This window comes from Sus scrofa, chromosome 8 (assembly GCF_054392235.1).
Source record: "Sus scrofa isolate SSC_HxYL_T2T_F1_AM1 chromosome 8, Sscrofa_HxYL_maternal_Yorkshire_Landrace_v2.0, whole genome shotgun sequence".
In the NCBI taxonomy this organism is placed as follows: Eukaryota; Metazoa; Chordata; class Mammalia; order Artiodactyla; family Suidae; genus Sus; species Sus scrofa.
This window is the reverse complement of record NC_139390.1, coordinates 118,857,116-118,862,227: the sequence shown is the minus strand read 5'-3', so window position 1 is coordinate 118,862,227 and position 5,112 is coordinate 118,857,116. Positions and strand designations below refer to the sequence as shown.

The 5,112-nt window shown below is 39.7% G+C and overlaps 1 protein-coding gene across 1 annotated transcript in view; it reads right to left on the bottom strand.

Moving 5' to 3' along the window:
- CASP6 (caspase 6) overlaps positions 1-5,112 on the bottom strand; it is a 1,021,045-nt gene that overhangs the window by 152,877 nt on the left and 863,056 nt on the right. The gene's annotated exons all lie outside the window — the stretch shown is intronic.

The following is a 5,112-nucleotide window of genomic DNA, read 5'->3' as shown; positions in this document are numbered from 1 at the left end:
GTTACTAGCCTTTTAAAAGTAATCACTGAAATGAGTTATTGGATTTCCCAGCTAGGATGGAAAACATTTTTAGCATTTCACAACTTAAATATTTTAATGCAATTATTAACATACTGTTTAACAAAAATATCAAATGAATATTATGCACTATTGCTTTAAAATCATGTCATCATGCACAAGTATATATTATATAGGAATATAATCTGCATATTATTATGCAGTCTGCATTTTTAATTACCATTTTTATGTATGTGTGTCTCCATATATTTAGCAGAATTAAGTTTAATTGGAGTGGGGATTTTTGTATTTTGGTTTTTTTTTTCCCAGTCTTTTTTGGTGAAAAAATTCATCAATAATCAATGTAAGAAAGAAATGGAAAATTTTATTTGAGCCAACCGGAAGAGTATAACCCATGAGACAGTCTTTCAGAAAACTCTGAGGACTGTTCCAAGGAGGTAAGTGGGGAGGGAGACCAGGATATATGTGCAATGAAGGACATATCTTTGTTGCTGAAGAAGATATTAAGATTACTGCTATTTGTGAGGAACAGATATCTTAATTAATGGTTTTAGTGCTTTTCTATGTATGGGTAGATGTAAGAAACTGGGTTCATAAAATTTTCTCCTGAAAATATCTAACTAGGAGTTCCCGTCGTGACGCAGTGGTTAACAAACCTGACTAGGAACCATGAGGTTGCGGGTTCGATCCCTGGCCTTGCTTAGTGGGTTAAGGATCCGACATTGCCATGAGCTGTGGTATAGGTCGCAGATGTGGCTCGGATCCCGTGTTGCTGTGGCTCTGGCGTAGGCTGGTGGCTACGGCTCTGATTAGACCCCTAGACTGGGAACCTCCATATGTCACGGGTGTGGCCCTAGAAAAGGCAAAAAGACAAAAAAAAATCTATCTGAGGGCCAGTTCTGCCATTTTTTCCTAGAGCACAAGTGCTTCATCCTGATCTTCACCCTGAATTCCTTTCAGGGCAGTTGTTAGGTCAGTGACTGCAGTTGCCGATGACTTGATTCTTAGAGAACTGGATAGGAGGTAACTGTCTTCATTTTGCAATCCCCTCGCTATTGGTCAGAGTCTTGACCAAGTTTGAGAGGCATTTCGTGACCACGTTGTCCCATTGTACTGGGAATGCTCGTTCCCACATCAGACGAGGATTTTGTTGATAGGCCACCCAGTGTTCTATTACTGGACTAGACTATGTTAACAGTAGCCAAAAGCCTCTGGACCACCTGTCTTACTAGTCTGTTATTGTCTAGAAACTGGTTCCCTCTTGTTGGCTTCTTCCTCTATCTAGAGTTACATTATTATAATCACTGATCTTATTATAGAATTATGTATTTGGCCAATTGCTTCAAGTTGTCTAGTTATCATTATTTTTGTCAGAGACTTGGTCACACATTTGGTAATGCAAAAAACAATAATCTTGGAAAATAGGCTGAATACAAATAATATAGCTAGTTATATTAAAGAAGTTATAGTAAATATTTAAGCTAAGAACTTCCATTAGGTGTGGCCAAGTATATCCCCAGGTCATCTGACCCAGTCTGTTCTGTACTAATCATGGACCAATAGTGGGCATTTAAATTGCTTCCAGTTCTTAGTTCAAATAAATTATGGATGAACCTCTGAGAATATTTTGGTACAAACACCTTTTTGGGGGTGGGGGGATAATTCTATTTAAGTGTTTCCTCAGATTATATAAAAAAATATAGAAAAAGTGTTACCATTGCTAGATTGCTCTCTGGAAAGATTAAACTAATGTATACTGCCACTGGCAGTGAGTAAGTTCGCTTTTCCCATCATATTTCTACTAAGAGTGCTGTATCGATTTTTTTTTTCCTTTCTTTCTCTCTCTCTCTTCCTTCCTTCCTTCCTTCCTTCCTCCCTCCCTCCCTTTCTTCCTTTCTTCCTTCCTTCTTTCCTTCCTTTCTGTCTTCCTGTCTTTTTAGAGCCACAACCACAGCATATGGAGGTTCCCAGGCTAGGGGTTGAAATTGGAATTACAGCTGCCAGCCTATGCCACAGCCACAGCAACGCCAGAACCGAGCCACATCTGTACCTATGCTGCAGCTTTAACCCACTGAACGGGGCAAGGGATTGAACCCACATCCTCTTGGATACTGGTCAGGTTCTTAACCCGCTGAGCCACAATGGGAACTCCAGTGCTGTATCATTTTTTTAAAAAACTGTAAGCTATACACTGTAACAAATTTTATTTCACATTTCTTTAATTGCTGGTGAGGCTGTGTATCTTTACACTGTATTTTCTTTATTTTTCTTTTTGTAAATTATCTTTTTAGCATCTTTGGCTGCATATGAAGTAAAATCAAGACATTAGTCCTATACATACACACAACTGTCTCTGTATTTGGAAGGATAAACTGCTATAATAATCTCCTAATTTATTTCCCTATCCTCTGCCTTTCTCCACTGCAATCAATACATCATTAAAATCTTTTAAAATCTTTTAAAAATGAAGTTTCAGTCCCCAAAATCTTTAGCAAAAAAAACCTTCAACTGCCTGCAAAGTAAGTATAAGTCTTTCAGCTGGACCTTCGTGACCCTCCTCAACATGGTTCCATGTGGTCTTTTTAACCTTTTGTCTTTCCCCTTGGCCAAATGAAATATTTACGGCTCCCAGACAGCGCTGAGTGCTTTTGTGCCACTAGCTCTTTGCTCGTCCCGTCTTCTATAGATGAGCCATTTACAGAGAAAGCACCAGGGAGTGTCTGTGCCCAACATCACAGAACCAGCACATGGCAGAGAGAATGTAATATTGTTCAGGACATTTTTTCAGAGTTCCAATTTGAAAAGGCTTGGACTCATTTCCAGCAATAAGCAAGAGACAAATATGCTTCGAGTACAACTTTGCTTCAACATTGTAATTATATTTTAATACCGTGTTAATCACTTAATTTGCTTATATGAAAAGACTAGGAAGACCCAGTTTTGTTACATATCTCCCTCTAATCTCTTAGTTATTAATTTCTGATATTTTAAACAGTTTTTCTATTCTCAATTTAGCATATCTTGCTGCTCTGTAGGTTATAACATCCATGTAATTAATAATTCAGAAACCATTTTGGCCATTTGGTGATCAGAGCTCTGTCCACCTCTCTGTCATTCTTTCCTCCTCCTGAGCTTGCAAATGCACTTAAGGACACTACCAGTCACTGCCTGTCCATGCCGGGAAACCTTGGGGTTGCTTTAAAATCTCTTCTTCTCCTCATCCCGCCATCTAGTCAGGCAATTTCCCCTCCCAGGCATTTCCTGAGGTTGCATTCTCTTAGCTGTGATCAACAAGGCAGCCCAAGTTGCTGCATGTAGGCTGCTCACCAGGACTATGGCCATAGCCTCCTCCTCCCTCCTTGCTTGCTCTATTTAATCCTCTCCTCCCTACAGCCACCAGAGAAATCTATCTAAAATGACAATGTACTGTGTTCCCTGGCTTAACCTCACTGCTGCCCGTTGCCTGCAAGCTGAGTGCAAGTTCCTTGACAGGGCATCCGAGACCCTCCTTCATGATTTCATCTTTGCCCACCTCTCCAGCTTTATCTCCTCCTCCTCTTTTTAAACTTCCTGTCTCAAATCATATGCTGGAGCCACCTGAAATGCTTGTGTTTATCTGAGAACAACATACTATTTCTTGCTTCCCTCTCTTTGTTCCTGCTGTCCTCTGCTCACAGTGCCTTTTTCCTGATTTTCCCCTTAATACATTGGTTGGTATTCATTCTGTAGAGGCAGCTCAGATACCACCCACACTAAGAAGCCTTTCCCAACCAGTACTCTTGGGTCTGGTGTTCTCTCGTTTCCTCACAAGTGTATCTGTGCCTCTCTTTATCATGTGTAGTGATCCTGTCTTACTCATCTTTGTGTAGCTAGGACTTAGTTCAGTACTTGGCGTAGAGGAAATGCTCAGTAAATATTGGATGAACAAATGAATTGTGCAGATCTAGAAAATGTATGGTATTTTATTTTGAGAAATTTCTTTTCTTTTTTTTTTTACTTTTATATTTTATGGTTTTTATTTTTATTTTTTTTTTATTTATTTATTTATTTTTTTGTCTTTTGTCTTTTTGTCTGTTGTTGTTGTTGTTGCTGTTGTTGCTATTTCTTGGGCCGCTCCCGCGGCATATGGAGGTTCCCAGGCTAGGGGTTGAATCAGAGCTGTAGCCACCGGCCTACGCCAGAGCCACAGCAACTCGGGATCCGAGCCGCGTCTGCGACCTACACCACAGCTCACGGCAACGCCGGATCATTAACCCACTGAGCAAGGGCAGGGACCGAACCCGCGACCTCATGGTTCCTAGTCGGATTCGTTAACCACTGCGCCACGACGGGAACTCCGGTTTTTATTTTTTACATTATAGTTGATTTACAGTGTTCTGTCAATTTTGACTGTACAGCAAAGTGAGAGAAAATTCTTTTGACTCATTGTTTCTATATGCATCCTTTTCATTTAAAATAGTATTTTCCATAATATTTTTGTTTTTATGGAATTGTTTTCTTTTGAATAAATTCTTGTTTTAAAGATGATGAATAGAACTACACGACAAGAAGGTTAACTGCCTTATATACTTATTACCTCAATCCTTGACTGTTCCTGTGGATTCTCTGTCATATGTATTGAGGTAGTTTTAAAAATATTTAACTACGCAGCCATAAAAAAGAATGAAGTAATGCCATTTACAGGAACATGGATGCAACTAGAGATTCTCATACTAAGTGAAATAAGTTAGAAAGAGAAGGCCAAGTATCATATGATACCACTTACCTATGGAATCTAAAATATGGCACAAATAAACTTAGCTACAAAACAGAAACAGAGTCACAGACATAGAGAACAGACTTGTGGTTGCCAAGGGGAAGGCAGGGGAGTGGGATGGACTGAGAGTTTGGGGTTAGTAGATGCAAACTATTACATTTAGAATGGGTAAGCAATGAGGAACTGCTGTATAGCACAGGGAACTCTGTCCAGTCTCCTGGGATAGACCGTGATGGAAAGTAACATAAAAAAGAATGCGCGTGCACACACACACACACACACACACACACACACGTGACTGAGTCACTTTGCTGTACAGCAGAATTTGGCACAACACT